The sequence below is a fragment of the Cherax quadricarinatus genome, chromosome 89 (assembly GCF_038502225.1).
Source record: "Cherax quadricarinatus isolate ZL_2023a chromosome 89, ASM3850222v1, whole genome shotgun sequence".
Classification (NCBI taxonomy): Eukaryota; Metazoa; Arthropoda; class Malacostraca; order Decapoda; family Parastacidae; genus Cherax; species Cherax quadricarinatus.
The window spans coordinates 9841104-9867256 of record NC_091380.1 but is presented as its reverse complement, the minus strand read 5'-3'; the positions used below and the strand labels follow the sequence as shown (position 1 = coordinate 9867256).

The 26153-nt window shown below is 39.2% G+C and overlaps 1 protein-coding gene across 1 annotated transcript in view; it reads right to left on the bottom strand.

Annotated features, from left to right (window-relative positions):
* Positions 1-10294: 10294 nt before the first annotated feature.
* Positions 10295-26153, bottom strand: part of LOC128697305 (uncharacterized) — a 132691-nt gene continuing 116832 nt past the window's right edge. Inside the window, exon 12 of the mRNA XM_070104168.1 lies at positions 10295-26153. This exon is cut by the window's right edge and continues 21810 nt beyond it. The gene's annotated coding sequence lies outside the window, so the exon portion shown is untranslated.

Genomic DNA, 26153 nt, shown 5'->3' with positions numbered 1-26153 from the left:
AAGTCATCCATAAATGCTTGGACCTTTGTAAACACTGAACACATTTCCCTAATCCTTGATAAAGTCATCTTCCTCTGTCTCTCTTCCTCCTGCTCTGAAGAACATTCCTGAGATGTGATCTGTTGCTGTTGCACCTGAAGCTCTTGCAGGTCTGCAGTGGTTAGTTCTTCCTCGTCTTTCTACACCAACTCTTGCACATCCTCGTCACAAACCTCCAACCCCAAGGACTTCCCCAATGACACAATAGCTTCCACTACTGGCATAGGCTCCTGAGGGTAGCCCTAAACCCTTCAAAATCCCTGTCTTGTACACATTGTGGCCACAGTTTCCTCCAAGCAGAGTTCAAAGTCCTGGTAGTCACTCCCTCCCAAGCCTTACCTATAAGGTTTATGCAACTGAGGATATTGAAGTGATTTTTCCAAAACTCTCTTAGGGTCAGTTGAGTGTCTGAGGTCACTTGAAAACACTGCTTTTGTGTAAGTTTTTTGAAGTTTGAAATGACTTGCTGGTCTATGGGGTGGAGGAGAGGAGTTGTGTTAGGAGGCAAAAACTTCACCTTAACGAAACCAAACTCTCCTGCAATTTCCTCTTGCAAGTCATGAGGATGAGCAGGAACACTGTCCATTACCAGGAGGCACTTGAGTGACAATTTCTTTTCCTGGAGGTATTTTGTCACAGTGGGGCCAAACACACCATAAAACCAGTCCAAGAAAAGTTCCCTAGTGACCCATCCCTTACTGTTTGATCTCCACATCACACACAAATTACCCTTGATGATATTGTTTTTCCTGAACACTCTGGGAGTTTCAGAGTGATACACCAATAAAGGCTTCACTTTGCAATCACCACTAGCATTACTACACAACATTAATGTTAGCCTGTCTTTCATAGGCTTATGTCCTGGGAGTGCCTTTTCCTCCTGAGTAATGTAGGTCCTGTTTGGCATTTTCTTCCAAAACAGCCTGTTTTGTCACAATTAAACACTTGTTCAGGTTTTAAGTTTTCAGTCTCTATGTATTCCTTCAAGTCCTTTACATATTTTACAGCCGCTTTTTTGTCAGAACTGGCAGCCTCACCATGCCTTACCATACTGTGTATGCCACTACGAATCTTAAATCTCTCAAACCAGCCTTTGCTGGCCTTAAATTCATCAATATCATCACTATTTTGAGGCATTTTCTTAATGAGATCATCATGCAACTGCCTTGCCTTTTCACAAATTACAGACTGAGAAACACTATCTCCTGATAATTGTTTTTCGTTTATCCATACCAATAAGTCTCTCTACCTCTTCAATTACTTGCAGTCTCCGTTTTGAAAACATACTTGCGCCTTTCACAACAACAGCTTCCTTGATTGCCTTTCTGTTCGCCAAGATAGTACTGATGGTTGAATAGAATTTGTTGTATAGCCTTTCCAACTCGGACATACGCACTCCACTTTCGTATTTTTCAATTATCTCTTTCTTCATTTCCATCGTAATTCTCACCCTTTTTAACACAGGCTTGGCACTAGAAGCTTTCTTGGGGCCCATGGTGGCTTATTTAGTGATTGCAAGCACTAAAAACACTGGAATAATCCAAAATATATGGCAGGCACATGTGGAATCGACCACAACAGCTTGTAAACGATGGCACACTGAGTCTTGGAGTGGCTGGAGCGGTGCTCCCACCGCATGGGCACGTTCCAGACGAATGCCGTTAATGATTTTTTTGCCGTTGGTAGAGCTATTTTTTTATGCCAAAGAGCGCCATTAGACGAATTTGCCATTACTTGATGCCGCCGTTAGTTGAGGGACCACTGTATAGACATTTTCATTAATCCATCTATGATATTTTCTTCAAAATTATGTAAGAAACACGTTACATAGCATATAAACATGCCTTTGTTACTCCTTCACTAAGAGTGTCCTTCTAGTCTTAATGCCATAGTAATACTAATAGTACGTAATAATAATCACTCTTGGGCACATTAACCCTTTCAGGGTCCAGAGGCTAAATTTCAAAGTGCGCACCAGGGTCCAAGAATTTTCCCCCCCCAAAATTTATTTTTTCTTATGAAATGGTAGAGAATCTTTTTCTGAAGGTAATAAAACAAAAAGTATGAAATTTGATGGAAAACTGTTGAAATTATGCTCTCACGAATTTTGACGTGTCGGCGATATTTACCCATCGGCGACTTTGCCGACTTCGGCTCCCATTTTAGGCCAATTACATTATTCCAGTCGACCAAATTCTTAGCTATTTCACTAGTATTACTTCTATTTTATTGACTGAGCACAAGAAATTGCCAGGTCAACTGTTTCAACTACAAAATAAAGTGATCGGAAATTGGTAATTTGGTCAATTTAATGCAAAGTTCAAAATATTCCAATTTCAAAACAGGGTCCAGAATAAACAATGCAGGCATTCCTGGCACTAAACTAACATTTCCTCTGTTCATTAGTTACGTCTTCAGGCTTTACTAATGAATTCCATTTTGATTTTTTATTCACATAATGAATTTTTATTCAAATAAAAAAATAGAAGATTTACTGTTATGCAATATTGTAATAATTGGCATGTATTAGACGTGTGAGGTCATTTGTTTACTCTTGAACATCGGCAAAAATTTAACATTTCCACCACTTTGAGCTCAGTTTCAAGCCATTTCCACTACTAAAACCAATCAAAATCATCTCTGTTTCTGTAATATATCTTCCATTCTATCAAATGAGACCAAAAAACACACGAAAAACACTGCAAAGCCGGTTTTAATCGAAAATTATGGTCTCAGTTTTTTCCTCTCATCATGTACTGCGTGCTGCAGGATTTATGTGGTACACACATACCACATAGATGTATTCTCTCATATCTAGGCCCAAATTTACCGTTCACAGCTTATCAGAGTGAGCTGAGCTCATGGCGTAGAGCTACAGTTTGGAACCTCAACATAAAGCTGTAGATCTACAGCACAGACCCTGAAAGGGTTAAATGTCTTATTTTACGTCAATATAGACATTTTCATTAATCCATCTATGATATTTTCTTCAAAATTATATAAGAAGCAAGTTACATAGCATATAAACATGCAATGATCATATGCTGTCGAGGGGTGAAGTCGGGTGGAGGGTAAACTTTGTTTTTTCTGGTCCAGCTTCAGAGAAAATGTGTATGAATCTGTGTTGGCCCAATAATCACCCTTAATAGTACATAAGGCATGAATTATTCATTATTTCTCCCTTTGTTTATGATGGCATCTAAAGATAGTAGTTGTTAGAAACTATTCATCTCAGTGAACATGGTATGTCGATGGCAATAATATGGCTGTAGGCCGCAGTGTATGTAGCCGGTAGGTATACACCTGGGATGTACAAATGAATACAGTGGACCCTCGGCTAACGCTATTAATCCGTTCCTGAGAGCTCATCGTTAGTCAAAATTATCATTAGTCAAGTTAATTTTCCCCATAAGAAATAATGGAAATCAAATTAATCCATGTAGGACACCCCAAAGTATGAAAAAAAAATTGTTTTTACCACATGAAATATTAATTTTAATACACACAAACTGAAGAAGACATGCACAGTTACATGACACTTACCTTTATTGAAGATCTGGTGATGATTGATGGGATGGGAGGAGGGGAGAGTGTTGATGGTCTTAGTGTTTAGAAGGGGAATCCCCTTCCATTAGGACTTGAGGTGGCAAGTCCTTTTCTGGGGTTACTTCCCTTCCCTTTAAATCTCTCAAACCAACCTTTGCTGGCCTTAAATTCACTCACATCACCACTAGTTGCTGGCATTTTTTGAATTAAATCGTCATGCAACTTCCTAGCCTTTTCACATATGATCGCTTGAGAGATGCTATCTCCTGCTATCTGTTTTTCGTTTATCCACACCAATAACAGTCTCTCAACATTTTCGAGTACTTGCAATCTCAGTTTCGAAAACATAGTTGCACCTTTGGCAAGAACAGCTTCCTTGATTGCCGTTTTCTTGGCCACAATAGTAGCGATGGTTGATTGGGGTTTTGTGTACAACCTGGCCAGCTCGGAGACACGCACTCCACTTTCATACTTAGCAATGATCTCTTTCTTCATATCCATAGTAATTCTCACCCTTTTTGCTGTAGGTTTGGCACTAGAAGCTTTCTTGGGGCCCATGGTGACTTATTTTGCAGGTGGAATCACTAAAAAGGCTGTGATAATATGAAATGTTCCGATTGTATGCTTGGAAGCGAGCACGGTGGCTGGCTGGCTTGTAAACACTGGCCAGAAGTGGACGCATCTCAGACGGAACGAATAGTGCTGGTCGAGTTTTTTAGCACTAGTCGAGGCAAAAATTTTGCATTAAAATGTATCGCTAGTCGAATTTATCGTTAATCGATGCCATCATTGGTCGAGGGTCCACTGTACTACTCACCAACAAGAGTCTTTGGATAATAGTTTTGATAATCCCACACCTCCCAATTTCCAAACTACGAATTCTCTGCATTATATTCACACCACACATTGCCCTCAGACATGACATCTCCACTGCCTCCAGCCTTCTTGTTGCAACATTCATCACCCATGCTGCACACCCATATAAGTGCGCTAGTATAACTATACTCTCATACATTATCCTCTTTGCCTCCAAGGACTAAGTTCTTTGTCTCCACAGACTCCTCAGTGCACCATTCACCTTTTTCCCCCTCATCATTTCTATGATTCACCTCATCCTTCATAGACCCATCTGCTGACACATCCACTCCTAAATATCTAAATACATTCACCTCCATATTCTCCCCCTCCAATCTGATAACCAATCTTTTGTTACCCAATTTTTTTATCCTCATTACCTTACTCTTTCGTATATTCACTTTTAATTTTCTTTTTTTTACATACCCTACCAAACTTATCCACCAACCTCTGCAACTTCTCTTCAGAATCTCCCAAAAGCACAGTGTCATAAGCAAAGAGCAACTGACAACTCCCACTTTGTCTTAGATTCTTTATCTTTTAACTCCACACCTCTTGCCAAGACCCTAGCATTCACTTCTCTTACAACCCCATCTATAAATATATTGAACCACCACGGTGACATCACACATCCTTGTCTAAGGCCTACTTTTACTGGGAAATAATCTCTCTCCCTCCCATACACAATTTTAGGCCAATACCAATAGTATAAAAATCAACCAATACTTTGAGACAGGACAGTCTTTTAAGATATGATGAATCAACAGATCGATCCAGAAAGCCTCACAGAGGCACTGGGCATCTCTTTGTAGAATACATTTGCATACGGTGCCCCGTGGCCTGGTGGCAAAAGCTCTTGCTTCACACGGTGAAGGTCCGGGTTTGATTCACGGCGAAGGAGTGAAAACATTGGACGTGTTTCCTTACACCAGTTGTCTATGTTCACCCATCAGTAAAATGGGTACCTGGGTGTTAGTGGACTGGTGTGGGTCGCATCCTGGGACAAAACTGACCTAATTTGTGGGAAATGCTCTGTATAACAAGCAGCTTTCTATAAAGTAGTATGTCATGGATGTCAACTATGGTCTGTATACCTTGTACATGTACTTGTAGTAAATAAATATATTATTATTATTATTACAGGTGTTCCCCAACTTACAATGGGGTTATGTTCTGATGAACCCATAATAAATCGAAAATATTTTAAGTCTGATAGGAATTCATGTATATAATAAATAAGTAAATAAATAACTACTGTCACTAAATAATAAAAAATTACTGTAATTGCTTTTGTGCCATCGTAAAGTTGAAATATCTTAAGTTGAGAAGCACCTGTATAATACATTTAAAAACTCCTACTTAACCCTATGACTGTCGCAAGCCCCTTTCTGAAACTGTCATTCTATGTCGCAAAATTCCTGGAAAAAAAATTATTTTTTCTTATGAAATGATAGAGAATCTTTTCCTGATGGTAATGACACCAAAAGTACAAAATTTGGTCGAAAACTCACGGAATTACGCGCCTGCAAAGTTACCGGTCTCAGCGACATATATGCATCGGCGATTTTGCCGACTTTGAGCCCTGTTTTTGGCCAATTCTGTTTTTCCAGTTGACCAAACTCATAGCTATTTCTTTAGAACTCCATTTTCTCTATCAGTTGAGTACAAGAAACCGCCCATTTACCGATTTGAACTAGGCAATAAAGTGGTCAGAAATTGGCAATTTGGCCAATTTCATGCAAATTAAAAAAAATGCCAATTTCAAAATAGGGTCCAAAATAAACAATGTAGACATTCTTGGCACTAAAATAACATATCCTCTGTTCATTAGTCACGTCTCTAGGCCCCTCTTATGTTACTCTTGCTTTCTATTTTGATTTTTTATTCATACAAAAAAATAAAAGATTTACTGTTATGCAGACTACTGCATTATTGTAAAAATGGTATGAATAATATCAGTGCTCTCTGGACAGTTTTTTTTGTGAGACAGGACTCCAGTGACTCTCAAGCCGGTCCTAGTGGCATTAACCCTTTCAGGGTCGACAGGCCCTCTCAAGAGACTTGTTTTCAGGGTCGGCCAAATTAAAAAAAAAAAAAAAAAAAAAAAAAAAAAGTTTTCTTATGAAAAGATAGAGAATCTTTTCCCGATCATAATGACACCAAAAGTAAGGAATTTGATGGAAAACTTGCGGAATTATGCTCTTGCGAAGTTAGCGGTCTCAACGATGTTTACGCATCGGCAATTTTGCCCACTTTGAGCCCTATTTTCGGCTAATTCCACTGTACTTGTCAACAAAAGTCATAACTATTTCGCTAGAACTCCATTTTTTTCTATCGAATGAGTACAAGAAACCACCCATTTACCGATTTCAACTACCCAATACAGTGGTCAGAATTTAGCAATTTTGCCAATTTCACACAAATTTCAAAAGATGCCAATTTCCGAATAGGATCCAGAATAAACAAGAAAGACATTCCTGGCACTAAAATAACATTTCCTCTGTTCATTAGTCACGTCCCCAGGCCCCTCTTACATTCTTTTGCTTTCCACTTCGAATTTTTATTCTCATAAAAAATAGAAGATTTACTGTTATGCAAACTACTGCATTGGTGTAGAAATGGTATAAGTATTATCAGCGCACTTGTGAAAGAATATCAGACTCACGAGTTGACGTGTATTGGATGCATAGCATGATTTGTTTACTTTTGAACTTTGGTAAAAATTGAACATTTCTGCTTCTTTGAGCACAATTTCAAGGTAGTTTTCTTTGTAAAACCAGTCAAAATCATCTCAATTTCTGTAATATGTCTTCCATTCTATAAAATGAGACAAGGAAAACTAGAATACAAAAATAAATACCATACGAAAATACAGTGCAAAGTGGCTGTTTTAATCCAAAAACATGGTCAAAGTTTTTTTTTCTCATTACGCACTGTGTGCTGCAGGATTTTTTTATACCATGCACACTGACCACATAGACCCATTCTTTCATATGTAGGCCTAATAGCTTTTTCTCACTAGATTTGAGGGCGCTAGAATTTAGGAGTACTAGTATGTCAAAAACCCTGGTGCGTAAGCCGTACTAGTACGGCCGAAACCCTGAAAGGATTAAGAAACAGAGAAGAGAACCCCAAAAAAGCACTTGGTACCCGAGGTGTTGATGGAAGGGGATTCCCCTTCCAAACAGTAATGCAATCTCTCTCCTCCTCCAGTCTTCCATACACTAAGAAGAATCGCCAATAAAGGTAAGTGTTATGCTGTTAATGTTTCATTCATCATGTTCCATTGTATTGTTTATGTACTACATCTATATTTCATGTAAAAATTTTTTTTGTTTTAATACTTCTGGGTGTCAGGAACGGATTAATTGTATTTACATTATTTCTTATGGGGAAAATTGATTTGAAAATCGTCTATTTTGATAACAGTCCCACTTCCAGGAACAAATTATGGACGATAATTGAGGGACCACTGCATACGTTTGGACCGTTTGCGGGTTAATATAATTACTAAGAAGCAGTAATACTACTATAATATAATTACTAAGAAAAACAATACAGTGGACCTTCCACTTTCGTCGATCTCTGTTATCACCGATTTTGCTTTTGGCAGACTTCTTGGTTTCATTTTCATCGATTACCTCCATTTTCATCGATCATATGGAACCTGTCCAGTGCCCTGCGCGCACACAAAGCCGCCTTCCACACGCATTATCAGCCAGTGTAGCATTATTTCTTGGTGAGTGAACATATCCTGCCAGGACACATGAAACATTTCGTAATCCATTGTTTTTGCCACTTGTTTATTGTGTGAGGCTGCTAAATAAGTGACCATGGCCCAAAAGAAAGCTCCTAGTGCCAGTGCTTTGGTAAAGAAAGTGAGGAACACCGTAGAACTGAAAAAAGAAATCCTAAGAAAATATGATAGTGGCATACGCACTGCTGAACTCAGCGGGATGTATGGCAAGTCACCATCAACAATCAGCTCCATTGTGGCAAAGAGAAAAGAAATCATAGAAGCTGCTGATGTGAAAGGGGTGAATGCAAAAGCCATAGAAACAATTGAAGTGGAGAAATTGTTATTGGTGTGGATCAGAGAGAAAAAGTTAGTAGGAGATAGTTTTGTGCAGTCTATAATTTGTGAAAAGGCAAGGCAGTTGTATGACTATCTCAAAGAAACTGCCTGAAACAAGTGCTGATGTAGGTGAATTTAAGGCCAGCAAGGGCTGGTTCAAAAAATTCAAGAAGCGAAGTGGCATACACAGTGTTGTAAGCCAAGGTGAGGGCGCCAGTTCAAACAAACAAGCAGACGAAAAATTTGTGCTAGAATTCAAATGTCATGTAGAGGCTGAAAAATTCCAACCCCAACAAGTGTTCAATTGTGACAAAACAGGCCTGTTTTGGCAGAAAATGCCAAAGAGGACCTACATTACACAGGAGGAAAAGGCACTGCCAGGACACAAGCCTATGAAAGACAGGCTAACACTCTTGTTGTGTGGTAATGCTAGTGGGGATTTCAAAGTGAAGCCTTTACTGGTGTATCACTCTGAAAATCCCAGTGTTTTCAAGAAAAACAGTGTTGTCAAGAGTAAATTGTGTGTGATGTGGAAGACTAACAGTAAGACATGGGTCACAAGGGAAATTTTCCTGGAATGGCTCAATGCAGTGTTTGACCCGAGTGTGAAAAAATACTTCCTGGATAATAAATTGCCACTCCAGTGCCTCCTGTTAATGGACAATGTTCCTGCTCATCCTCCAGACTTGGAAGACCAATTGTCAAAGGAATTCAGTTTTGTAACAGTAAAGTTCTTGTTTCCTAACACCACTCCTCTCATCCAGCCCATGGACCATTGCAAACTTCAAAAAACTGTGGAAGAGTTGGTGGATGACCACAATCAAGAGCTGACCACTGATGAGCCGAAAGATCATCTGCAACAGCAACAGACCACAGCACAGGAAATTGATGCAGAGGAGGAGGAGGAGGAGGAGGGAGAGAGATGGAAGCAGGTGCCTTCCTCAGAGATTAAGGAGATATGTGCAGTGTGGACTAGGGTACAGTCATTTGTGGAGAAATATCACCCTGAGAAAGCTGTTGCAATCCGTGCTGGCAACTTTTATAATGTCAATGCCATGTCCTATTTTAGGGAAATTTTGAAGAGATGCCAGAAACAGATCTCTACAGATTTTATGCAGCAGGGGTCCAGTGACTCTCAAGCTGGTCATAGTGGCATTTAAAAACAAAGGAGGGAAGTGACCCCAGATAAGGCCTTGGTACCTACAGTCCTTATGGAGGGGGATTCCCCTTCCAAACAATAACCTCTCTTCCCCCTCCCTTCCTCCCTGTCTTCCTTCCAGCAACAACAACCTTCAATAAAGGTAAGTGTCATGTGTAATGTTCACTTTTTTGTGCATGTAAATCTAAGATAAAAAATTTTTTGTTGATTCTTCTGGCTGTCTGGAATGGATTAATTCCATTTATATTATTTCTTATGGGGAAAATGGTTTTGGTTTTGGCTGATTTCAGTTTTGGCCAATGGCTCTGGAACGGATTAAACACGAAAACCGAGGGTCCACTGTACTACCATAATATAATTACTAAGAAGAAACAATACTACCATAATATAATTACTAAGAAGCAATACTACCATAATATAATTATGTACTAAGAAGCAATACTACCATAATATAATTATGTACTAAGAAGCAATACTACCATAATATAATTACCAAGAAGAAAGAATACTACCATAATATAATTACCAAGAAGAAAGAATACTACCATAATATAATTTCTAAGAAACAATCAATACTACCATGAATATATAATTACTAAGGATAAATAATATTGCCAAGAGAAACCATATTATATTTATTGTTAACAAGTGCAAGAGAGAGAGTTAAAGTCACAGTTTATAATACGTCTCGGGAGATACAATCCCACACTAGTCTTCACTAATGAGAGAATATTACCCAGTTCATCATTTCAATGCTATTTAACGTATTTGGGACAAGAAATAACATACACCAAGAGAATACAAAAAAACACGAACCTATGGGAAATTCTGAACATTAAATTCTCAGATTTGTTCAGTTTTTTTTTTTTTTTTTTACAGACGAGTCATTTTCAGTATTGTCAGTTCTGTTATAAAGCTTCTCTATAATATTGTGATTTTTTGTAAATGTACTTGTCAAAGAGCATCCAAAATTGTATAGCACTGGAAATGGCCTTCATATGTGCATACATAAATAACCTGCACATAGGAGAAAGAAGTTAATGACAACATTTCAGTCTGACTTAGACCACTGACTCATCAATGGTCCTTGTCTAACCAAAACATCACAATCTTCTATGTGTAGGTTACTTGTGTATTGTTCCCGTCAAAGTATTTTGCCTCTTTTTTTTCTTGTTCTTTTTTGGATGCACTTTTCCAGTGATGGAGTGAATGATGGTGAGTTTTTCTTTTCCGGGCCACCCTTCCTTGGTGGGAATCGGCCAGTGTGATAATAAAAAATAAAATTTTCCAGGAGCATTACTACAAAAAATCACACTATATAGAATAGCTTTAACCCTTAAACTATCCAAATGTAGATCTACATTTACGTGCGTAGCGCTCCGAACATAGATCTACGTTCGATTTTACATGCTTATGTAAAGAAAAAAAGATCTATGTTTGGAGCGCTACGCACGTGAACGTAGATCAACGTTTGGACAGTTTAAGGGTTAAGAGAGCTTACTGAATATTTTTTCACCTGTAAATAGCATGATGGAAAGGGCACGTGTGTACTTTGTACAACATTTATCGAGGGAAACATTTTGTTTGTGTAAGGGCATTTACTGTTTAGTTCAGGGCATTTACTGAAGGAAATATCTTGCTTGTGTACTGTTTGGGGCATTAGAGAAAACATTTTGCCAGAGTGACTTCAGTCATTACCACTTGTGGTGTAAAGTTCCCCTTAACAAATGTCAGGAAGTGTATACAAACAAGTGTCCTTTTCCTCAGTACTGTTCTAATGTACAACTGCACTTACAAACAAAGTCAGCTTGTAGTGTACAGCTGCACTTACAAACCAAGTCAGCTTGTAGTGTACAGCTGCACTTACAAACCAAGTCAGCTTGTAGTGTACAGCTGCACTTACAAACCAAGTCAGCTTGTAGTGTACAGCTGCACTTACAAACCAAGTCAGCTTGTGGTCTTGTAATGTACAGCTGCACTTACAAACTAAGTCAGCTTGTAGTGTACAGCTGCACTTACAAACCAAGTCAGCTTGTAGTGTACAGCTGCACTTACAAACCAAGTCAGCTTGTGGTCTTGTAATGTTCAGCTGCACTTACAAACTAAGTCAGCTTGTAGTGTACAGCTGCACTTACAAACTAAGTCAGCTTGTAGTGTACAACTGCACTTACAAACTAAGTCAGCTTGTAGTGTACAGCTGCACTTACAAACTAAGTCAGCTTGTAGTGTACAACTGCACTTACAAACTAAGTCAGCTTGTAGTGTACAGCTGCACTTACAAACTAAGTCAGCTTGTAGTGTACAGCTGCACTTACAAACCAAGTCAGCTTGTGGTCTTGTAATGTACAGCTGCACTTACAAACTAAGTCAGCTTGTAGTGTACAGCTGCACTTACAAACTAAGTCAGCTTGTAGTGTACAACTGCACTTACAAACTAAGTCAGCTTGTAGTGTACAGCTGCACTTACAAACTAAGTCAGCTTGTAGTGTACAACTGCACTTACAAACCAAGTCAGCTTGTAGTGTACAACTGCACTTACAAACCAAGTCAGCTTGTAGTGTACAACTGCACTTACAAACCAAGTCAGCTTGTGGTCTTGTAGTGTACAACTGCACTTACAAACCATGTCAGCTTGTGGTCTTGTAGTGTACAGCTGCACTTACAAACCAAGTCAGCTTGTAGTGTACAACTGCACTTACAAAACAAGTCAGCTTGTGGTCTTGTAGTGTACAACTGCACTTACAAACCAAGTCAGCTTGTAGTGTACAGCTGCACTTACAAACCAAGTCAGTTTGTAGTGTACAACTGCACTTACAAACCAAGTCAGCTTGTAGTGTACAGCTGCACTTACAAACCAAGTCAGTTTGTAGTGTACAACTGCACTTACGAACCAAGTCAGCTTGTAGTGTACAACTGCACTTACAAACCAAGTCAGCTTGTGGTCTTGTAGTGTACAGCTGCACTTACAAACCAAGTCAGTTTGTAGTGTACAACTGCACTTACAAACCAAGTCAGCTTGTGGTCTTGTAGTGTACAGCTGCACTTACAAACTAAGTCAGCTTGTAGTGTACAACTGCACTTACAAACCAAGTCAGCTTGTGGTCTTGTAATGTACAGCTGCACTTACAAACTAAGTCAGCTTGTAGTGTACAGCTGCACTTACAAACCAAGTCAGCTTGTAGTGTACAGCTGCACTTACAAACCAAGTCAGCTTGTGGTCTTGTAATGTACAGCTGCACTTACAAACTAAGTCAGCTTGTAGTGTACAGCTGCACTTACAAACTAAGTCAGCTTGTAGTGTACAGCTGCACTTACAAACTAAGTCAGCTTGTAGTGTACAGCTGCACTTACAAACTAAGTCAGCTTGTAGTGTACAGCTGCACTTACAAACCAAGTCAGCTTGTGGTCTTGTAGTGTACAGCTGCACTTACAAACCAAGTCAGCTTGTGGTCTTGTAGTGTACAGCTGCACTTACAAACCAAGTCAGCTTGTAGTGTACAACTGCACTTACAAACCAAGTCAGCTTGTAGTGTACAGCTGCACTTACAAACCAAGTCAGCTTGTGGTCTTGTAATGTACAACTGCACTTACAAAGTCAGCTTGTAGTGTACAACTGCACTTACAAACCAAGTCAGCTTGTGGTCTTGTAATGTACAACTGCACTTACAAAGTCAGCTTGTAGTGTACAACTGCACTTACAAACCAAGTCAGCTTGTGGTCTTGTAATGTACAACTGCACTTACAAAGTCAGCTTGTAGTGTACAACTGCACTTACAAACCAAGTCAGCTTGTGGTCTTGTAATGTACAACAGCACTTACAAACAAGTCAGCTTGTAGTGTACAACTGCACTTACGAACCAAGTCAGCTTGTAGTGTACAACTGCACTTACGAACCAAGTCAGCTTGTAGTGTACAACTGCACTTACGAACAAGTCAGCTTGTAGTGTACAACTGCACTTACGAACCAAGTCAGCTTGTAGTGTACAGCTGCACTTACAAACCAAGTCAGCTTGTAGTCTTACATTTACTTAATACTAAAATACACAATTACATTTTAAGTTTATATGTCACAAATCTCCATAACAAAAATAAACCTTTACAAAATTTAAAAAGTTACGAAATACAACACAACTGTGGGAGAAGTCTGTCAGCTGAACGATGGGCAAGCCAGCCCAGGTCAGTAATTAAATGTGACTACTAATGAGAAACACCTGAACACTGCCTGTAAGTATTGTTTATTGCACAAGCATTTCCAGAGGACGTTCTTCCTCTTACAGTGGACGAGTTTGTGTCAGTCGACTTTGATGCCTTTATTCCTGGCTACTCAGGTTCAAGTAATGGAGGTAGAAAGTGCAGTGCCTGCACTCTCAAGAGGTGGAAGTGAAGCAGTTCAAAGGCTCACGTGAACTGTGATGTCAGAACGCTTCTGGCAAGGCAGTGATTGAATAAATGGTGGTGAGTCTGTTTAATTTGGGGGGGGGGGGGTCACACTACCTTTGTTGGCGCCTGCCAGTGGTTGATTATCTCTTAATGATTCCAGGAAGCATTGCCTCCATGGTCAGGGCTCAGACCAGACCTCCTAACTTATAAAAGAAAATACTGTAGAAATAAAATCCACTAAGAAACAGGAAAGTCAAGTGTACAGGAGAGCCCCACATTTCCATTCCTCTTTTCTGACAGTTGTCAACCGAGTCATTGTTCATTATGATCCATGCTTTTCCGCTATTTTTGTGTAACAGATGCACGTGGGAAGGGCAACCAGTGCCATATTTTAAGTATTAGATATACTGTGTATTTATTTTACTTTTAATATATGATAGTATAAACTTGGTATCAGGCATTTTAGACACGTTCAATCTTGAAAAAAATGCTGTTTTCCACTCACCAAGGATTTTTGTTTATTGGTGAGGGTCAGGAACTGGATAGCTACAAAAATAGGGCCCTCCTGTCTAGAGTAAAGTTTATAAGATTTACCTGTCATCTTAGAAATTCATGAACCAGAGGAAGCCAGCAACCCTGCCATAGTGGTCTTGGTAAAAGGTTATCCACTGGCAAGCAGCCAGAAGCCATTAGGAGTGTTGTTTTTACAGCTGATCCACAATTCGAAAAGAAAGCTTTCAGCTGAACTCTGAGCTGTTGGAGCAACAACCTGGCCGAGCAGACGCCCAACGAGGAAGCACGGCCACAGTCCAGACTGTGAGGGTGGGAGAGCCCTCAAAGCCAGCCACAGGTATGTCTTAGGTACATTTAGATCCATACCGGACCGTTATCAAGTCCAAAGTGCAGGTTAATCGTTATTAATTTTATTCAAGAATGTCTTTTACAGGATACAGTGTTGAATGACTTGATGTGGGTTACAAAAGTTAGCTTCACTTCTCATTAACATAAATCAAAGCTTGTATACATACAGAACTATACATATAATACAGATATAAAGGAATCACTAGGGTCTTTGAAATTATCACAGTGGGGTGTTGCCAGGTACGAAGATTTGAGAGGAACAGATTTTTCCACTATAATCACAACACTTGTTGTCTCAACACATTCAATACAATGAACACTTTCTGTAAATCTACACACAGCTACCAAAAACAATATACATGTTCTACAGTAGACCACTGATTATCTGACTCCCCTTCTGGGTTGAGGGGTAAAGAAGGTGCCAGATTTACAACCACATCCAATGATCACACTAAAGAATAAAAAGATCACAATACACAAATAGAGAGAAAAGCTTACGACGATGTTTCGTTCCAACTTGTAAATGTTCCGTCGGACCAAAACATCATCGTAAGCTTTTTCCTATGTGCGGGTCATTTGTGTAATGATCACACTGTTTCTAGTCTTATTTACTATTATCTGCTTACATGCCGGTAGTTATTACTAAACACTAAATTGCACCAGACCCATTAAAAACTACGAGTCAACTTATTTTCGTGATTTTTGAAGAATTTTTGATACCCTACCAAATTTGTCTTACACCCCTTAATACCTGGAGAGAGTTTCAGGGGACAAAGCCCCCACAGCCCGGTCTGTGACCAGACCTAGTGGTGGATCAGGGTCTGATCAACCAGGCTGTTACTGCTGGCCGCACATAAACCAACGTACGAACCACAGCCCGGCTGGTCAGGTACTGACCAGTAGGTTAGCCCCAAATGCTGTGCATCCTATGGGCTGTCTAATTATATTTTGTAAAATGACCATAAAAAAAATTTGAACTGGAACTTTAAATTGCCAGAAAATCGATGATGTACTATAGTTCTTAGAAAAATTTCCGAGCTTATAGCTAGCTGCTGCAGATATACAGAATACAAAATAAAAAGTATTAATTGCAATCAACAGTCAACATAATCCCAATGACATGGAGAGAGATGCAGTATAGTAGTAGAAAATAGTTAGTAGTGGAAAATAGTATAGTATGGTATACTAGTGCTGTACAGTTAATTTACAAGACCTGGGTAATTCTAGAAGTGAAAATATACGTCTTTATATAAAATCAGGATAAGTACAATGACAGCAGTAATAAAATATGTTGTAATAAGAACTGCAAGTTATATATAAACTGCTGTAATAAAGAGAATTGCAAGTCATATACATATACAGATCAGACCCAGAAGAGAACTGGGTCTTAAAACTAGCCTGGGCATCCATCACTGGCTTGGGCATCCATCACTGGCTTGGGCATCCATCACTGGCTTGGGCATCCATCACTGGCTTGGGCATCCATCACTGGCTTGGGCATCCATCACTGGCTTGGGCATCCATCACCAGCCCGGATATCCATTGCCAGCTTGGCATCTGTCACTGGCTTAGGCATCCATCAACTGCTCGGGCATCCATCATTGGCAGGGGCATCCGTCACCAGCCCAGGCATCCATCAGAAACTTTGCAACTGCACCATGGCAAGCTTGGAAGTCATCCTGTAACATCTGCATATTCTCTAGCAATTCATCCACTATCCGGTGCAGGGGCAGCAGATCCAGTTGCACAATTTATAGATGCTTGGAGAGCACTGCAGTGCAGGAGAAGACTTGCAGATATAGCTATGCAGTCAGAATTGTTGCAAACTTCAGGAGACTATCAATATATTCCTTCGCCCTGGCCTTAACGGCTGCTTGAATCTTGTCAGTGCGACACTAACAGACTGCCAAGAGTCAGAGGCGGGTTTTCACTGCTTAGCCAAGACGTGTTCCATTTTCTTTCAATCTTTATGCAGTGGGTATGACTTTGTTTACTTGTGACATTTTTTCAGCCTTTTTTTTTTTTTTACCCAGCCCAGTGGCCCACTGGGCATTGCCCAAAGGCCTATATGGCCAGTCTGCCTCTGATCAGACCCCATTAATCTGCAAACATGCACACTAACTTTCAAAACCATGGAGTATTAGTTTTCGCAAGCTTGCGGTACTATGTTGCAAGTCCCTTGGCTAGCCCTTGCCCATACTTAATGAAATGGATTCCTGCTTGAGTGATGTTCATTTTTATGACCCCAAGTCCAATACATGTCCAGGTCCAGTGTACGTCTGCCCTGAAATCCATCCTCAAATTTTCTTCACTCGTCCATATACAGGAGTGCCCCGCTTTCCAGCGCTTTACTTTATAGCCATTTCCTAATGCAGTAACTTTCAATTACAGCCATTCTTCATTTATTCAGACTTCCTACAATAAATATATTCACCAGTCACTATAAGCTAAGGTTGAAAATATTTTAAGGTAAGTAATGTGTGTACTGTATATGCATTTTTTAGGTCTAGCTCTATTGCTCGCTTAATATATGATAGTGTAAACATGTTATCGGGCTTTTAAATGCATTTGAAAGTGAAAAAAAGGCCATTTCACTTTATGGTATTTTTTGCTTTACAGCAGTAGCCCAGCACCTAACTTGCTGTATAAGAGGGGCCCCACAGTAGCCCAGCACCTAACCTGCTGTATAAGAGGGGCTCCACAGTAGCCCAGAACCTCACTTGCTGTATAAGAGGGGCTCCACAGTAGCCCAGAACCTCACTTGCTGTATAAGAGGGGCTCCACAGTACAACCTTCTATTTTTTATGTAGAGAAGAGGAGGTTTTTACTTAAATAACTTATGTTTCTGCATGTAACATGCTCTTGGTATACGAGTAACGAATTCACAGAAACTGACTCGACAGATCTGAATGCTTGGATAGGAAGTACAGTGCTGCCATCTGTAGGTGGAGTGGGTATATTGCAGTTCATCGGGTTATTTCCACTGCAACCCACAACCTCTTAACCCATGAACATCTATGTGGATTTCTCTCATATCGTTTGCAACAGTTAGGTTAGGCTGTCCTCTAATGATAAAAAATTACCAATTACAATGGGAAAAATATGAATATAGGACAAAGAAAATTTTCACCACTAAGCATGGTAAATAATCACTATGTCACATTTTCAGTGTTTAAGATGCCTTCATCAGTCACCCATTTGACTGTCTTCACAACAGTGAAATTATGTTTATGAATAAGAGGATGGGCTGTGGAATATGATGTCAGCACACCTCTACCTTTGATGAGTCTCAAGAGTTTGTCTACTCTTGGAGTCTAGCCCAAGAATGGGCTCTGGGATTAAAGACTGAAGATTCTTTATTTTAGCATGATACAATGTTTGTACAAAGGTGAATGACGTTGAGGTGTGCATTCAGAAAGCCCCTTAATATACCTGGAAAGGGTTTTGTGGGGGAATCAATGCCCCCATGACCTGGGCTGTGGCCAGGCCTTGTGGTGGATTAGGGCTTGATCAACCAGGTTACTGCTGGCTTAACAAATCACAGCCCGGCTGATCGGGTACTGTGTGTCTGTCCAGCGCCTTCTTGAAGACAACCAGGGATCTATTGGTAATCCCCCTTATGTATGCTGGGAGGCAGTCGAACAGTCTTGGGCCTTTGACACTTATTGTGTTCTCTCTTAGTGTACTTGTGGTGCCCCTTCTTTTCATTGGGGGAATGTTGCATCTCCTGCCAAGTCTTTTGCTTTTATAGGGAGTGATTTTCATGTGCAGATTTGGGACTAATCCCTCTAGGATTTTCCAAAATGTATATTATCATGTATTTTTATCAACTGTGTTCCATGGAATACAAATAAATGTGCTTTATTTTATTTGTGTGTGCTGTGAAAGTTCACTGTACATTCTCCAGGTCTGCTATTTCACCTGCCTTTAACCCTTTGACTGTTTCGGTTGTATATATACGTCTTACGAGGTACTGATTTGACGTATATATACTCAAATTCTAGCGGCTTGAAATCAAGCAGGAGAGAGCTGGTAGGCCCACATGTGAGAGAATGGGTCTGTGTGGTCAGTGTGCACCATATAAAAAAAAACCTGCAGCACGCAGTGCATGAGAAAAAGAAAACCGACTATTTTTTTTTAATTAAAATGCCGACTTTGTGGTCTATTTTCGTATAGTATTTATGGTTGTATTCTCATTTTCTTGGTCTCATTTGATAGAATGGAAAATATATTATAGAAATAGAGGTGATTTTGATTGGTTTTACTATGAAAAGAACCTGGAAATGGAGCTCAAAGTAGGGGAAATGTTTGATTTTTGCCGATGTTCAAAAGTAAACAAATGATGTCATTGTCCAATAAATGTCCAACTAGCCATTCTAATATGCAGTCATGAATGGGTTGACATTATTTGTACAATTATTACAGTAGTCTGCATAACAGTAAATCTTCTATTTTTTGTTTGAATAAAAATTCAAAATAGAAAGCAAGAGTAATATCAGAGGGGCCTGGAGACATGACTGATGAACAAAGAAAATGTTATTTTAGAGCCAGGAATGTCTGCATTGTTCATTCTGGACCTTATTTTGAAATTGTCATATTTTTTAATTTTCATGAAATTGTCCAAATTGTAAATTTCTGACCACGTTATTGGGTAATTGAAATTGGTAAATGGGCAGTTTCTTGTACTCATTTGATAGAAAAAATGGAGCTCTAAAGAAATAACTATGAGTTTGGTCGACTGGAACAATGGAATTAGCCGAAAATAAGGCTCAAAGTGGGCAAAATCACTGATTTGTAAATATCGCCGAGGTCACTAACTTCGCGAGAGCCTAATTCCATCAGTTTTCCATCAAATTTCGTTTTTTTTTTTTTGGTATCATTACAATCGGGAAAAGATTCTCTAACATTTCATAAGAAAAAATAACTTTTTTTTTTTGAAACTGCAACACCAGGATTGGGGGTTGCAACAGTCAAGGGGTTAAAGGGGCCGCTAGTGTATAGCATTATGTAGAGATTTAGGGCAAACTTAAGAGTTTTTGAACAAGTGATGGTAAATGTTCACTTCTTTGTCTTGTTTTCCTACTCTGTTGCCCGGAAACAACCAATGTGGAGTAAAAAACTTATCAACCATAACGCTGCCTCAAAAATAAATAACTACCAATTCTCATACCATGGTAACCTTAAAATCTCTCTCTCACTCTATCTCAATCTCTCTCTTCCTACTAACACAAATACAAATATAAAAAAAACCCAACCTAGGTTAACACTAGAGCCCTAGAGTAAGCCTACTGGTCCTTGCTATGTAGGCTCTACTCTCACAATTTGCATTACACCAACAATATGTACAAACTGAAAGACGGCAAACTCCCTCACAATTTAACGGAGTAACTGGTGGTAGCAGAGATGGTTGATAATTATTTCCAATTCAACTGACCAAAGGATAATGTTCTGTATTTCCGAAATCGTTAAACTGAGGATCGTGTCTTGGAGTACCAAGCTTTTCACTTTAAGCCTAAATTTTGCTTCGTTTACTACTTCTGTACTCTCTTGTACCTGTTAAAAAAGTTAATACAGTATGTATCTATTTTCCTACTTCCACCCTGTTATACTGTACCTACTGATATTTCATCCCATTACGTATTCTGTACTTAGTGATATCTTACACGCTATCACTCAATGATCACGTCTAATAAATGCCTTGGCATAGCCCATATACAAATACAGTGGACCCCCAGTTAACGAACTTTTTTCACTCCAGAAGTATGTTCAGGTGCCAGTACTGACCGAATTTTTTCCCATAAGGAATATTGTGAAGTAGATTAGTCCATTTCAGACCCCAAACATACACGTACAAACGCACTTACATAAATACACTTACATAATTGGTCGCATTTGGAGGTGATCGTTAAGCGGGGGTCCACTGTACAAATTTTAATTTCTCTATGTGGTACAAAAATAATGTAGTTAACATGTAATAAAAGATTAGTAAGCACAAAAGAAAGCTGCCAGTACACAATGTATTCCAGGCAAACTAAGCTGCAGTTTACTACCAGTACACAATGTATTCCAGGCAAACTAAGCTGCAGTTTACTACCAGTACACAATGTATTCCAGGCAAACTAAGCTGCAGTTTACTACCAGTACACAATGTATTCCAGGCAAACTAAGCTGCAGTTTACTACCAGTACACAATGTATTCCAGGCAAACTAAGCTGCAGTTTACTACCAGTACACAATGTATTCCAGGCAAACTAAGCTGCAGTTTACTACCAGTACACAATGTATTCCAGGCAAACTAAGCTGCAGTTTACTACCAGTACACAATGTATTCCAGGCAAACTAAGCTGCAGTTTACTACCAAAGTTTCTATAATGGTTCAATAGTTGCATTAATTTTCCTGCTACTTACAAACACGCTGAGAATCTTCTGTAGTGTGTATATCATTATTACAGTATCACTGATGACACCATTGCTTAGTTAATCTTAAGTTAATTTTAAGCCAGCCCGTAATGCTATGCATATAAGTGGCTTTGGCATGCTGCTCTTACCTGTATTTTTTTTGTACCTCTGTATGTTCAAATTACTAAATAAATAAATAAATAAATAAACAGTGGACCCCTGGTTTACGATATTTTTTCATTCCAGAAGTATGTTCAGGTGCCAGTACTGACTGAATTTGTTCCCATAAGGAATATTGTGAAGTAGATTAGTCCATTTCAGACCCCCAAACATACACATACAAACGCACTTACATAAATACACTTACATAATTGGTCGCATTGGGAGGTGATCGTAAAGCGGGGGTCCACTGTATATCATTATTGTGTATATCATTATCATATACAATACAGAAGGTCCTCGACATGTTAGTAAATTGTAAACCTCCTGTATTACGAATATTATACAGAATTTAGGAGGTCCCAATGTATTTTTAAGTTGAGGACTTACTGTATAACTTACCTTTCATGAATTATGAGTTTTTCTATGCCCAGTGCCCAGCCATGGGCCAGGCTCATCTGGTGTTTGCTTGGTGGCCTGTTGCCTCACATATCTATCACTGACTGGTTGACTTGGCACCTAATGAAGATACATGCCAGGTTCCTCTTAAGACTTCTAATCCAGGTTCAATTTTGTTGTGCAGGTCACACTTTTCCACAAAATTTGTACAGTGATTTGGCATCTGAGCACTCCCTCAGTCTTTAATGTGTGATGTTAGTGCTACTGGTCAGTTTCTCCAGGGCTTTACTGCCCCCTTTGTGCAGCAGTGAAGGTATGTTGTACTTTTTAACGGCATCTAGGATTTCGCCTAGATCTAAGATCTCCCTCTAAAGAATACTAATTGCTTGTGCTGGTCAAATAGAGAGTCCCATGAGTCAGGCTGCAGCTCTGTATGTATGGGTATGTTTTCTATTTTGCAGGATTTGTGCTTATGACATGTAGTTTGTAGGGTGAGCAGAGGTAATGAAAAACCTAGATCCTCGCTCTCTTGTTGTAAGATAGGGAAGAGGACAATCTCAATTGTGAAACATTCATTTTTTAGTGTATCTTAATTATGCACACCATATCCATCCTGTGGGTGGTAGTCAAAAGATTACAGAAGCATAAAATGGGTCCAGGGATTTAGCCCCAAACAAATGGACAGCCTGGAGAACCTTCGGTCACAAATTTCAGATAAAAGAGGTTTGATTGTGTTGATTAAACATTAAGTTTACTCAAGAGGTATCAGGTGGTAGTAGCAGCTGTGACATCATTTACAGAGCTCTCATATGGGTCGTGTATATTATTCATGGACCCTTAGATGTTCACCGCAAATTTGTGGGCAAGAGATAGCAATTCAAGTGACGCTGAAACGATTCAAAAAGTACACTTAGCGACATACTCATTTGCTGATGCCTTGGACTTACGACAGGATCTCTGACCAGTATTCATACCTAAATAATGTATGTATATCTGAGCTGATTTCCTCTATTCTGTTTATTTCAATATACAGAACACTACTGTATAAACATTTAAAAATATACCAGAAATGTTATAAATGGTGCAAAGGCGACATTAAAACAATATCAAAGATGATTGACACAAACTCACTACCATTATAGTATGCTCCTCACTTAGCAATGAATTCGTTTAACCTTTAAACTGTCCAAATGTAGATATACGCTGATGTGCGGCAGGCTCCGAACGTAGATCTACTTTTTTTTACATGCTTTCAAATGGGGAAAATCAAGGTCGGAGCGCTACGCACGTGAACATAAATCTACGTTTGGACAGTTTATGGGTTAATGACGTGGTCTTAGGAATGGAACTCCGTCATTAAGCGAGGAGAGGCTGTATTTAGTGAACAAGAACACTAGTGTGTACGATGAATTGTTCCCGTGTTGCTAAACAATCTTCAATGTGACTAGAAGTGACAAAAACAGTGTGGATTCATCCTATTACTCACAACCATGAACAAAAAATATTTATTTAAATAATTATTAACATATCAGCTGATTCCCATCAAGGCAGGGTGGCCCGAAAAAGAAAAACTTTCATCACCATTCAATCCATCACTGTCTTGCCAGAGGGGCGCTTTACACTATAGTTATAAATCTGCAACATTAACACCCCTCCTTCAGAGTGCAGACACTGTAATTCCCATCTCCAGGACACGAGTCCGGCCTGCCGGTTTCCCTGAATCCCTTCATAAACAATAAATGCGACAAAAATAAATACCATTACCCCAAGTTAAAATAACCAGCATCAATTAAAAAATGCATTAAATTATTAATATCAAAAACTGCTAATCAAGTTACACTTTATTAAATTACCCCTTTAACTGTCGCAAGTCCCTTTCTGAAAGTGTCATTCTATGTCGCAAAAGTTTGGAAGAAAAAAATTATTTTTTCTTATGAAATGATAGAAAATCTTTTCCCGATGGTAATGACACCAAAAGTATGAAATATGGTCGAAAACTCACGGAATTATGCTCCTGCGAAGTTACCGGTCTCGGCGACATATATGCATCGGCAATTCCGCCGACTTTGAGCCCTGTTTCTGGTCAATTCTGTTCTTACAGTTGACCAAACTCATAGCTATTTCTCTAGAACTCCATTTTTTATATCAGTTGAGTACAAGAAACCGCCCATTTACGTATTTGAACTACCCAATAAAGTGGTCAGAAATTGGCAATTTAGCCAATTTCATGCAAATTAAAAAAGATGCCAATTTCAAAATAGGGTCCAGAATAAACAATGTAGACATTCCTGGCACTAAAATAACATATCCTCTGTTCATCAGTCACATCTCTAGGCCCCTCTTATATTACTATTGCTTTCTATTTTTATTTTTTATTGATACAAAAAAATACAAAATTTACTGTTATGCAGACTACTGCATTATTGTGAAAATGGTATAAATAATATCAGTGCACTAGTGAAAGAATAATAGACTCACCAGTTGACGTGTATTGGACGTGTGGTGTAATTTGCTTACTCGTGAACATTGGTAAAAATCGAACATTTCCGCTACTTTGAGCTCAATTTCAAGGTCGTTTTCATTGTGAAAGTAATGAAAATCATCTCTATTTCTGTAATATGTTTTCCATTTTATCACGTGAGACCATGAAAACGGGAATACAACGATAAATACTATATGAAAATACACCTCAAAGTTAGAGTTTTAATCCCAAAAAACGGTCAGTTTTTTTTCTCATTATGCAATGCATGCTGCAGGATTTTTTTTATGTGGTGCACACTGACCACACAGACCCATTCTCTCACATGTGGGCCTATCAACTTTCTCCTGCTTGATTTGAAGCTGCTAGAATTTACGCGTATAAATACGTCAGAAATAGTGGCGCGTAAGACGAATATATACAATGTAAACAGTCAAAGGGTTAAGAGAAATTCCCCTGACCTGGAACTTAAGATACACGATGACTCGCTCAATGGAGCTCATAGTTACCTTGACGTGAGTCTTCCTCTGGTTGAATAGTCTACTCTATAATGTTAAACAAACTTTTCGTGCTTTCTTTTCTGCCTAGCAATGTTTTATTACATGTACACTATACAGTGGACCCTGGGTATTCGATGGCATCGGTATCCGTTAAATACGGTATTCGATACATTTTAACGCAAAAATTTTGCCTCGCCACTCGTTAAAAAACCCGCCACATGCGATTCGTCCGGGACGCATCCACGTGAGTGCCAGTTTTTACAAGCCAGTGTGCTCGCATCTAAGGATACATTCGGTACATTCCATATTATCACAGTGTTTTTGGTGCTTGTTTCTGCAAAACAAGTCACCATGGGCCCCAAGAAAGCTTCTATTGCCAACCCTTTGAGAAAAAAGGTGCTAATGACTATTGAAATGAAGAAAGAGATAATTGCAAAGTACGAAAGTGGAGTGCGTGTGTCGGAGTTGGCCAGGTTGTATACAAAACCCCAATCAACCATTGCTACTATAGTGACCAGGAAAACGGCAATCAAGGAAGCTGTTGTTGCAAAAGGTGCAACTGTGTTTTCAAAACAAAGACCGCAAGTGTTAAGATGTTGAGAGACTGTTATTGGTGTGGATAAATGAAAAACAGATAGCAGGAGACAGCATCTCTCAAGCGATCATTTGTGAAAAGGCTAGGAAGTTGCATGAGGATTTAATTAGAAAAATGCCTGCAACTAGTGGTGATTTGAGTGAATTTAAGGCCAGCAAAGGTTGGTTTGAGAGATTTAAGAATCGTAGTGGCATACATAGTGTGATTAGACATTACAATGACAATGTTGTGAACCACTTTAGAAAAGTTATAAAGGAACGAGAGGTACAGGCCTCTATGGACAGATATGTTGTGCGACAGAAGTCCAGTGACTCTCAAGCTGGTCCTAGTGGCATTAAAAGAAGAAGCGAAGTAACCCCGGGAAAGGACTTGCTACCTCAAGTCCTAATGGAAGGGGATTCACCTTCTAAACAATAAGTTCGACACACTCCCCTCCTCCCATCCCATCAATCATCACCAGATCTTCATTAAAGGTAAGTGTCATGTATTCTATTGTTAGTAGAGTACTACAAACTGCGCATGTCTTCTTCAGTTTGTGTGCATTAAACTTAATATTTCATGTGGTAATTTTTTTTTTTATACTTTTGGGTGTCTTGCACGGATTAATTTGATTTCCATTATTTCTTATGGGGAAAATTAATTCGCCTTTCGATAATTTCGGTATACGATGAGCTCTCAGGAATGGATTAATATTGAATACCGGGGGT